At 41.4% G+C, this 12,308-nt stretch overlaps 2 protein-coding genes across 2 annotated transcripts in view; one reads left to right on the plus strand and one right to left on the minus strand.

The window, feature by feature from the left end:
- LOC131125248 (GRB2-associated-binding protein 1-like) overlaps positions 1 to 12,308 on the minus strand; it is a 64,628-nt gene that overhangs the window by 17,119 nt on the left and 35,201 nt on the right. The window lies entirely within an intron of this gene.
- The window catches only part of trpc5a (transient receptor potential cation channel, subfamily C, member 5a), a 43,819-nt gene continuing 33,051 nt past the window's right edge, over positions 1,541 to 12,308 (plus strand). The window contains exon 1 of the mRNA XM_058066605.2: positions 1,541 to 1,935. The gene's annotated coding sequence lies outside the window, so the exon portion shown is untranslated. The remainder of the gene's footprint in view (positions 1,936 to 12,308) is intronic.

Here is a 12,308-nt window from a genome sequence, read left to right on the forward strand (position 1 = left end):
ATTCAAGAGTGGTTAGCATGTCGGACCCACAGTCAGGGAAACCTGAGTTCGAATCTCTGGAGTTTGCATGTTCTCCATGTGCATTGGTTTTCTCCGGGTACTCCGGTTTCCTCCCACATTCCAAAAACATGCTATCTTAATTAGCGGTATTAGGTATGAATGTGAGTGTGAATGGTTGTTTGTCTATATGTGCCCTGTGATTGCCCTGTGATCATCAATGACTAGGGACTTGACTTTTAGTCTGGTGTCTTTAAAGTACTCGAGATTGGCAGTGAGTGTGTTGAGTAAAATGTGTAGACATTCAAAGTATTCAGCTGACATGACCACCATTTCCAACAAGACAAGAACATTTCCCACAGAATCTGCCAATTAACGTCCAATGAAGAAGACCAAGAACAAACAAGGTTGTGGTTTACATTCCTGTGAGATCCAGACTGCTGGAGAATGGTAGAAGGTAAAGACTGGTCATATATCTCATCTCGTTTCATATTATCTGCATACTGTATTTGTATATAACTCTGGGAAATACTGTTTTTGATTTTGTTAATACTTGGGTTGTTTATATTGTTTGTTTTTCTATATTGTGTATTTTGTACTGCTTAACTGTTTCTGTACTCTTGCTGCTGTGCAATACAAATTTCCCCACTGAGGGATGAAAAAAGGCATATCTTATCTTATCTTAAGGACTATGAAGACTTCCTTGAGACGAGCAAAACACTGACTGTCTCCCACATGTGCCTTGAATAAACCTCGGGAATGAGGAAATGAATGACGGGATTGACGTGTTTGTGAGATACACGTATTGTGTTGGAATTGTCGATTTTATTTTATTGTAACAAAAAGAGCCAGAAAAAAAACAAAAAAGCCAGAATGCAACATTATCTCATTCAATACCAAAGCATAGTAATGCTTGGAATTGAATGAGCTAATAAACAAATTAATTTCTAACTATTTAATGTCAGTTTATTACATTGGGTCTCTTTGTTACAATAAACCCACCATGAATATTTGGCACTGTATGTTTTCATAAAGAGGTAAAACAAGGGATCAAATACTGATTTCCTCCACTGTAAATGCATTTGAAATGAATGATGTGCCTCACAATAGCTAAAATAATCCCGTTCCCATAGCAACACCCATTAGTAAGTACCAAGTGACTATGGACTTCTGAGACATTTTGGAATATAAGAATATGATTGTGGTGCAGCTCTAAAATTTGTTGAAGAACGATGCCAAATTCAAAGTACCGATGGCAAGCTAATATCATAATGTGGCTCATAAATGTGGCTTTTATACTACTTGTTGTCATATTTTGATGCTTTATTGTTTATATTGACTGGAAGAAATGACATATTGAATTGTGATGCTTTAAATGAAATCCGGAAAACACAATCAGTTAAGAAAGGAAAAGCATTGGAAATAACTGTGATGCAAGTTTTAAGTCGGAGTGGAAAGATGTGTGTTTGTGTGTGTGTGAGTGGGAGTGAGAGTGGGAGGGGGGTGATATGCAGCAACCCTTCTGCTTGGCGCACTTCCTCACAACACAGCAAAAATCACCAACAGCAGCACCAACGCTGTCTTTGGAATACCGGGAATGTGGTGGCATCACCTGTAGCTTGCAGACGACGCTTCCCAACGCTTCCATATCGGAAGGATGGCGCGCGCAGAGCGGCAGCCGCGGCCGAGTCATCAGCATCGCACACCACTCCATCCCCGTCCAGGTGGCGCGGCCAGGACGAGCTGATCCCACGGAGAACAAGAGGAAGAGGGAGGCGGCGAGGCAGGAGACGTGAGGGGGAGGAGGAGGAGGAAAAAGGAGAGACAGACAGACGCAAGTGGAAGGAAGCAAAGTGCTGCATGTGAGGCACCGGGGGGAGGGATAATTTGGAGGATATTTTCCCGCGCACACGGAGAGCCATTCTCTCCCGGAAACAGGTAAGATTCCTCTCCTTGTCTTCTTGTTCGGTAGCCGCATGCAAACACCTGTCAGCGCCCATAATTGATTCATTAACCGTGCAATCAATCAATCATGTCAACACTGCCTGAGGACCAGGATTTTCGGGTTCGGCGCAGCTGCAGAGGTGGGTGCTTCACGCACCCCTACTCTATTGAGTAACACTGAAAAGGGGGGTGGGGGAACTGCAGAGTTTGTGTGGGTCTCCGTGGGCTTTGCGCTCGAGATGGAGGCTGAGCGGCTTGGTGCGCGTGACACTGCAGTGTGTGTGTGTGTGTGTGTGTGTGTGCGCGCAAGGCAGGTACACAAAGATGATGGATGGAGCTGCAGAAAGCATCCAAAAAGGGTCTTGGCTCCGTGTGAAACCCTGAGTCAGTTCTCATGGAGCCCCCACCCCCCTCCCCACACTTCTTCAAAAAACATTCATCTCCACCTGCTGCAACACACTCACGTGCACACGCATGCGTAGAACTTGAACACGTGGCCTAGCAATAATAAATGCGTTTCTATTAGACATGTTCTTTGATCAAAGTGCAAAAATGTCTGGTCAGCAGTTTTCACTATAATTACCGTTATCTACTAATTACCAGCACTGTAACTTCACTGTTTAGCAGAAAACAACATTACATCATCTCAAATAAAGACAGGAGTTATAATAAATTATTTGATTGTTGGTATGTCAATGTAAATTTTCTTTAATGAAATATGAAGTGTCTCGTTGCATTACAAGCAACTCGAAAACAAACGTTTATTTAGAAAATGCTACAAATATGAAATTCAGCACTGATCCAGAGTCAGAAATGGAATAAAGGCCAATGTTTTGTTCACCTTGTTGGCTTTTGTTTTTAGAAACAGAAAAAGACACATCTCTGTGTGAATGGAAACTATTGCTTGTTTTAATTACTTCGGGATAAGGGTGTATTCAAAATCCGATTTTTTTACCGGTATTTTATAATCATACCTCAGTTTTAGGGTCATGGTTCGGTTCGTTTTGGGTACAGTAAAAGGAACAAATTGCAACACATAAAATTGCTCACCTTGAGTGTAAACGACCTTTCTTCCATACAACAACACACATGAAATAGCTTACAATGTTTCTTGCAGACGTCCTTGCAGATAAATGCAACGGTAACACTTTGAAGAGTGTGACTGACTGAATGAATGAGTGAGTTAATGAACGTTTACTATTGGTTGAAGTCCAGCGTTAAGTCATAATTCCCCTCACACTGGACACAGAACACATGATGGACATACAATACAGTAAAAAAACACTATAAAGTAATAAAAACATAAACCAAATCACTATGAACCTTTCCAGTTCAATAATACCAATCAATTCTTCCTTTCTTAACATACTCAAAGACACTGTACAAAACCAGCAGTTATACGTTGTGAGAGTATAATATAAGAGTTTTGCCATTTCCGAATGTCTTTGAACATCACATTGTGCCCTGACAACATGTGTGTCTGTGGGAGGAGGGTTATGCCTCAGTTGAGTTTGCTGATGTTGTTTTGCCATAGTTTGGCTGACAGTAGCCTGTTATATTTTTGCAAAATGAGAGCTGGTTTGTCGTCCTTTCAACACCTCGTTACAATACGATCTTTATCTTCAATCATTGGTCGTGAATAGTGTGACAAAGTAGTCTTCTGCTGTAACTAGTTCTCAAGTAAGTGTTGTGTTACGGGCCAAAGTTTTTACGTTTTTGTATGGGCATGCACTACTCAACAATGGCGGCAACTTCTTTTGTCTTATCGGGTTGTCTTTGTCGTATTAGTATTTAAAGTTTTATTTTATTTGTAAATATCTGTAAATTTATTTACAGGCGAGACACAAAATGCAAGGCAGTTAGACTTCCTTTTTCTTGAACCAAATGTTCGGTAGTGAAAAACCGCACTTCCACCCATATTAAGGACACATGCACACAGGAAGTGTGTTAAATAGACATTGGTTCCTATTTTATATGAACTCTTCCCAAGGAGGAGTTATCATCTGGTTGGTTCAGAGCAGCTTGGCAGAAAGTTTGAAATCCACTTTGTTTTCTTTTTTTCACTTTGTGCTCATCTCTGACCCCTGTGGGTGAGGACTTGTTTTGAAGGCTCTCTCCTCCTTTCTTTCCTCTCTTGCTTGCTTTCTTCCTCCTCCACTTGGCGTTTTGTTATTTTCCAGATAGATGGAGAGCAGAGAGAGAGAGAGAGAGAGAGAGAGAGAGAGTGAGAGAGGATTGTTTTGTGCAGCAGAGTGAGACTCATGGCAGCGCTTCCATCCGCTGTCCACCTCTCATTGTCCATTTTCCCGTGCAGCATCCCAGTCTTGTGTCTCACATCTCCTGCTACCGATGCAACCTCCGTCATTTTCTATTTTGGCTTCACCTCCCGTGACGTCTCTTTTCCCCCCTTGTCTTCCTCTTCCCAGCTCACTTCACCCAATATTTTCCCTTGGCTGTGTCTCAAATGGAATACATCACTATAATGTTAATTGCAACCACTTGGTTTAGTCTTTACTTTTGTCACGGACCCAAGAGAGTGACTATTCAGAATGGTTGGCGTCCATTGCTGCACACTCACCATTTTGAGCGTTTTGCCATGTTTCTCAAACTACAAAGTATCAAAGTCAGCAAGTTGAGATGCTCTCCTTCTCAATATAATACGATATACGTAGATTAATTCTATTTGAACATTATCACAATCCTCCGTATTTTACTTCTCACCAGGAAACAGTAGCTAATTATTGACTGGAGCGGGAGACGCATGGTGGACATCATACTGCATAGTGGAGTCGAGTGCTTGAATGCTGGCGCCATCATCGCTAACACGAACCGCGATCTGGACGGAGTGGAAGGTTCTGGCTCCGCCTCTGATGGCAATTAATGAACTGTCACTTTTCCCTGACTCAAAAATATGACTTTTGGCCAATATTGACGGGCAACAATTAGGTTTTTCATGGGGAGCTTTATGGAGGGTTTTATGGCTTTTTGGCTTCCGCTGCGGTTCCCGGTCCCGCAGCTAATGGACTTCTGTAATCAAGCGGTGCCGTTCCATCAGTGATGTCACGCTCGCAGTGCAGCAGCGCCACGAGGACGATCAAAGTCAAATTTCACAGCAAGAAGACAAAGACGCAGGAAAGGACGCGGAGGAGGTTTTGAGAGGTTCTGCTTTTGGTGTACCGAGAAGAACCAGTGAACAAGTGACGTCTGGTGTCACAACTGTAAAAAAGACACAGACACACATCTCTGCAATCGCATCATGGATTAGCGGCCTGGAAAATCTTGTCTCAACATGTGATCAGCAGCCTTTCACCGACACGGCAAATCACTGTGTGTGTGTGTGTGTGTGTGTGTGTGCCCATACAGCATGACTCATGGTCAAGAGAACTGTGTCATGTCTCATAAGAGAGATGAGCAAGAACCTTATATCATTATATCAGGAGACGATTACAAAAAAATAACTAATATGGATTTCCGGTAGCAATGGCGTCAAAATAAGCTGCTTCCTGCCATCAGACAGTCAATATAGTAAAAATAGTGAAATTGTCGAGAGGTGTAAACACCTTTAACAGATTTCCGTTTCCAAATAAAACCCGATTTGGACCCCGAGCACATGCCTGCAACAACCACGTAAATGGGAAATCAGAAAATGAAGCAGTTATTGATGAGAATCAAAAAAGATTGTGGGAAAACAAATATCCTTTTTCCGGTTAGCGTACAAAATGGTGTGTGTCTTGTGTTTTTATAAGAAATAGTCTCTGAACAGCCTATTAGCTTGCTGCTATGTGCCTTGATTCATGTTATTTTTGGAAAGATTGCCCAAATTATACTAAGTAGCAATTATAATTCTTAAAGGGGACCTATTATGCTAATTTTCTGCGCTTTGTATCGAGTTGTGGACTCCCGTAGAGCAGCTACATGCGATAACCTGCAAAGAAAGCTTTCTAGAGCTTCCAGATTCTGCACCTCTTCTGCAGTGTTTTCAAGTACTTTTTGCTTCTGACCAAAACGGTCTGTTTTATTTACTCCTGTAGGTACGCCCACTCCGCTGTGATTGGTCACACTCGAAAGCGCTCCCGAGGACTTCCGGATACGCAGGTCCACTTTTACTGAGTGCTGGCAATCTGCTACCTATATATATAAGGAAGTCCGAATTTCATTGAATTCACATTTTAGGAAAAAGTCTATGAAATTGAGCGTTAAGAGCCATCCCAAACTTCTTTCAGGACTCACTTTCAAATGCGCAAACCTCATGATCTGAAACTTGGGCATCGTTTAACATGAGAATACAACATTGGAACAACATTTATAAGTCAGAAAAGTGGAAAAAGCATAATAGGTCTCCTTAATTTGTTCCCTTACAAGAAAAGAAACTTCAAAAAAAAAAAACTTTGGCATTGTTGTTGACGAAAACAGCACTGCTCATGATGTTATTACCCACAATATCTGGAATTGAGTGACTCCACCAAAGATTACGCCAAGTGGAAACAGTTAAAGGAGATACAATTGGTTGCTATTGCATGAAATGAAAGTGGTGTTTAAAAGTTTTCAAACTAGAAACAAGCAAGTCGTCCTAACATTGAAATAATGTGCAACCCCCAGGGGGCGCATGCCGCATATCATGCTTTATGGTGCTGGCGTGCTGCCACATCCTCAAGAGGGATCAATGAGTGTTTTGGCCTCAAGGACACAAGGGACACAAAAACTCACAAACTAATTGAATCATCCTGTGGTTAACTCCTCTCACAAAGCAGCCTCAGCACTGCTTTTTGCTTCACTGGCACAAAAGTGACCCCACTGGGTTGTGACTTGTTAAAAAAAAGGCCCCAAGGCGGATGGATACGCTCTTCCTTCAAAGTTTCTCAAAATAAGCCCAATGTTTGTGTACTCCACTGAGAGCCAAAAGCAAGGCTTGTAAAGACATAAGCTTCCTCGAGCACATGATTCACTCCAGTAAATATAAACTGCATTTCAGTCCGGTCCATCATTTGCTTGAGATCTTGTCAGCAAACGAGGCACAAACCACCTCCGAACAATTTAATTGGGGAGACATGAAATAAGGGTGCACTCACAGACTTATTTATTTATGTAGTCATTACTATCTTATCTCCTTAGTTATTTTAATTGACATATTCATGAATTTATCTATTGTTTATCATGTTAAACGCAAGAAGTCAACATGATGTTCCTCAATGTAACTTATTAAGCATCCCCGAAACAAATAAATTACCATAGGCATATGCTCTTTGCCACAGTGTTCCACCTGCCAGGCAATCACACACACACACACACACACACAAAGCAGCAGCATAACAATAAGTGCATTGTTGCTGGAATGAACCAATTAATTCTGGACTTAACACACATGAGATATGCAATCCTTACTTTGAACTAGCAAGAGCGTCTGGGGATATAACGTGTGCTTGTGGCGATAACGTGGCGATATGTTAAGTCGCATGCAGCTTAGCGTGTCATTGTGTAATGAGCGCTTTAAACTACTATGAAGATGGTAAAAAGATGCAATAGGCTAGAGATAATAAACAACACATGTTCTTAAAGGAAAAATGCACTTTTGGGGAATTTCGCCATAATGAACAGTCCATATGTGAGGCATGAACATACATTATTTGTCGTTTGTAGACATAATACCACATAGCAATATAGAAAGGAACGCTAAACTTAGCATTAACTTTTCCAAACTCAAAAACTAAAACGCTGCAGCAGTTTCGCTCATGTTCTCTTTTATCGTCCTGTTTCATTTACACACACACAATTTTGTGATGTAGCTCTATCTTGGTTAATACGCAGGTCACATTTCGGCATGGGCCTGTTACCGGTTTCAAGGTATACCACGATATGAAAATGTCATGGTTTCAAAACCACTAAAATCGTCTGTCATACCATCCTACAGTATGAGAAAAAGAGGCGCTCCACCACAGCAGCACTATATAGAAATATTTTGTAATGTCCTGTGTTGTTTCTCGCAGTTGGAACTAGGCTTCAATGTGTTGAAACCAACTTAACGTTAAATTAACAACACAAAAAAAAAAAAATTAACACATCAAGCGCCACTGGTGTGACGTGCGCTGGTCGATCGTCCACTTGTTTTAGTATATACTGTATTTCATTAAAATAGTAGTCGTGTTAAAATGTTGTGTTGCTGCTGGATGTTCATAATATCCAAGTAATACTGTAAGTTTTTTTTCTTTTCCAAAAGACCAAGCTTTCAGACAACAATAACTGAAGTCAGTGCAGAAGCAAATGTACTCTTTTTCATTTATCATTTTACTGATAATTGCTTCAAAGGACACCATTACAAATTTGGTGTAAAGTACGGTGTAAACCCATTTTGTACACAGGGGGGAAAAAAAAAGAGACAACAAAGAATGACCGCTACAACAACGTTGGCACAAGAGAGTCATGTCTTGTTTATATAATGGCTTCTAAACACTATTCCACCATATTGACAAGACTGCAAAAGCATTATAAATGTTACATAAACATCTTTTGACAGCAATATGTTTACTATGGGGGGGAAGGTGGTGGCAAACATTCATCGTCGATGGGAGGCTACACGTATATCCATTAAAACGGACAATGAAACCCCTTCTCAGCTCTTAAAAAAAAGCTGATTTAAAAACAATAATTGAAGAAAAAGCAACTCTAGAGTAATTTACACTTTACACTTAGTCTGTGTTCTGCAAGTATTTCATCTCCAAATGTTTCTTCCTCCTCCAAAACTATTGACACGTCACTCAAATCTTGGCTCATCACTGTCAACATCAAATTGTGTCCCTTTATGTGCATTATCAGCTTCTTTTTGTTTGTTTTTTATCTGTTTTATGTCTTTAGAACCACAGAAAAGAAAAAAGAGCAGTTTTCCTTGAATACATCATATTGGTACTGCAAACTCATTCATTCATTTTCTATCGCTTTTCCCTACGAGGGTTGCGGGGGGTGCTGGAGCCCATCCCAGTTGTCTTCGGGCGTGAGGCAGGGTACACCCTGGACTGGTTGCCAGCCAATCACAGGGCACATATAGACAAACAACCATTCACACTCACATTCATACCTATGGACAATTTGGAGTCGCCAATTAACCTAGCATGTTTTTGGAATGTGGGAGGAAACCGGAGTACCCGGAGAAAACCCACGCATGCATGGGGAGAACATGCAAACTCCACACAGAGATGGCCGAGGGTGGAATTGAACCCTGGTCTCCGAGCTGTGAGGTCTGTGCGCTAACCACACGACCGCCGTGCCGCCCGTGCTGCAAACTATAGAAACTAATTTCAATTTTGTACTATTGCAGTGTTTCCCTACCTGATATATATAAATATAAATGATATTTTATATATAATGCCAGATCACAGCAGAATCTAACAATGTATTTCATATAAACCAGGTTTATACATTGTTGTTTTATAAAAGAAAACAGTCTTATCTGATTAATCTTATTAACACACCAGCATGTCATTTCTGTCTCTCCATGGCCGTCGCATTTACATCTGCTCTGTGTATCTTGTGCGGAGGAGTGATGCTGTATGAGTCTGTATGTGTGCACTCCAAATGTAACTGTCGAGAAGTAATCACATTTCCATTGGCTGTGCTGCATGCATACATATGTGCGTGTTTGATGGCAAGTGTCCAAACATTGAATTTAGGGTCCAATAGATGGGTCCTAGATTGTCGCAGGGGAGACAGCAATGGCCCCATAAGCTCCGTTTTCACCAAGCAGTGCAGCCGTATTGCTTTTTCCCTCCGTGTCTGGAGTGAGTATATTCTTTACATTATTGCACTTCTCATACGGTGGGTCTGCACGGGCGACAAGTGTAAAATGTCTCAGTCAGAAGCCGCTTAGAGTTGAGAAACACTGCGAGCTCGTTAGGTTGACAAGGCAGGGGTGATGCTCATTAGAACACGGCGGCTTTATCTCCGCAAGCAGCTTTTAAAAAGTAGCTCGGCTGATAATCAGTGAAAACGGCATTAAACTCAACTTAGTCGTCAAGCCTGCAGAGGGATTCATCACAGAGATATAAATCTCCTCCCTCGGGGTATGGTGTCGTCCGCTGGAGCTTAAAAAGTAAAACGGGTTGTCTGAGCTGAGCTTTGTTTGCTTGGCTCCGGGAGCGAGGGCAGTTTTATACTCAGTCAGCAGCTTGACAGGTGTCACTCAACGTCGGGATCCATAATAGTGTAAACATGGCAAAGATTAGTCGGTGCTTTACCTTTTCCTGTGAGCCCACAATGAGGGCTTTTTAGAGCAATGTGGTCCAAACCGGTCAGCAGAAGCACCGCAGTTATGACTACATTCCAGTGTGATGTCACTCTGCGCTTTAATATTTGTCAGTGTGCCCTCCAAGTAAATGAGGCAGGGTTATTGGAGTCCACTTCCTCTATTAGGCCGGTCTCAGTTGGCCTCTTTTACTTTTAATTTCCTCAGTGCGCTCTTGTCCCTTTGGCTCGCTGATGAATCGAAGCAGCCGGACAACCGGGGAGCAACCAACCAACCAGCGTTGATAACCGAACGTAGCAAACACACAAGCAGCAACAAGAATTCACTCTTGTGTAAAAGAAAACCACCTAAGGCAGTGATTTTCAACCACTGTGCCGCGGCATACTAGTGTACCTTGAGAAACCGAGGAATTATCCAGTATCACTTTATATAATTAACATTTATTAATCATCATTTGCAAATATTATGTCAATAGCCATGAATACATGGACCCAAATATTCCAATTGCATTTGGTTTATTTGCTCAAACGGAAAGAATTGAACAGAGATGGAATATTCCTTTAACCCAGGGGTCTCAAACACGAAATGAAAGTTTAATGTTAGTGCGGCCCGCGCAAGTTTGATATGGATGCTGTATGGTATCATGTACCCAGAAAAAAATATTACGTTTGATTAATGTTCATGTTAAAGTTTAAATAACTGTTAATAGTTATCCTCCCTATCCGTGTGGAAGTGGTAAGTTTAAAGGAAATCACTTGTAGGCTACCGTTTAGGTCGCTAGCTCTATACTTTATTCACAAGTGCAGTTTTATTAAAAAAGAAAATATATATCTATATAAAACATGTCCTGAGTTTAATTATAAAATATTAGCAAGATTGAATTTGATCTTTTCCTGTTTAAATTGATCCCGGGTGCGTTCTTTCAGCGCATGCTCAGATATGACGTAACACGCAGATCCAGACGTTCTTCACTTTTAAAAATGGAGGCCAGCAATCGGCACTGGACTAAGCAAAGTTTGTTTTTGATTCAAACTAAATTTCAAGACTGGACAGACGAAAAACTGACAATACGGAGTTATTCCAACAAGTGAAAGAAAAACCCGGGGAAGCCGGGATCACGTGATGTTTACGTTTTACTGGGCATGCCCTATTTACTATTCTGGTTGATTTTCACAGCGCATGTAGACAAGAGATTGGAATATTCCTTTCCATGGATACCATTGTTTCCCGAAAGGTCATTCGGAAAGAGAAAAAGTGGTGATGTAAAAACATGGCTACTGTGGAGTGTCTGTGGTGTAAAGACTGGCAGAGCAATGTAATATTGGTCCGTGTGGCAACACCTACCTTGTTCCTCCGATAGACTTATTGATGCACGTGTGAGGTCGTGGAGACATTTTGGAACATTTTTGGTTAGTGGTGTGCCACAAGATTTTTCCAATGTAAAAAAACATGCCGTGGCTCAAAAAAGGTTGAAAAACACTGACCTAAAGGTACCCGAGTTAGGTTTCATTTACAGTACTCAGCACAGTGAAGAACGGAGTAGAGAACACCATGTTAATCCGTAACGTTGTGTGCTACGTTCTTCTCCTCAGCAGTCACATTGTCTCCCCTATTTCTCCTCACATCTATTATGTGCGTTCTTACTTGTCCCACTTGTCCGCAGCCTCTAAATAGGATTAGCAATCTTGCTCGTGTTGGTGTTGACCGCCTCTTATTCATCACAAACAAAGCTCAGCTGGTTGGCTTCACGTACATCGTATACCTTCGCCACGCCCTCACTGGCCACCTACTCTGTGGCTGTTCTTTACATTGTGGAGGGGGTGAACTGACATTTCGCTCCTCTCCATCCAGGCAGGCCGCCAGCATCAAGGACATCTTGCACATTTACTGCCATGAACTTAAAGGCAGTGAAAATCCATTTGCTTAATTAGGTACTTGGATTAATTATTCACCTGCAAGAAGACGTCACCATCCGCAGTGTATTTATCTCATATCTGCATTCTTACGTTTAAGATATGGGCTAGAAAAAGAAGTAGAATATGCATATTTTTTTTAATCCTTCCAGCTGTGCAGTCAAATTTAAAGCTGACAATAGTTGGCGTGTAAAAGTAAAACAGATGAAGTAATGCTCCAA

The sequence above is a fragment of the Doryrhamphus excisus genome, linkage group LG2 (genome assembly GCF_037039965.1).
Source record: "Doryrhamphus excisus strain RoL-2023G ecotype Guam linkage group LG2, RoL_Dexc_Guam_v1.1, whole genome shotgun sequence".
In the NCBI taxonomy this organism is placed as follows: domain Eukaryota; kingdom Metazoa; phylum Chordata; class Actinopteri; order Syngnathiformes; family Syngnathidae; genus Doryrhamphus; species Doryrhamphus excisus.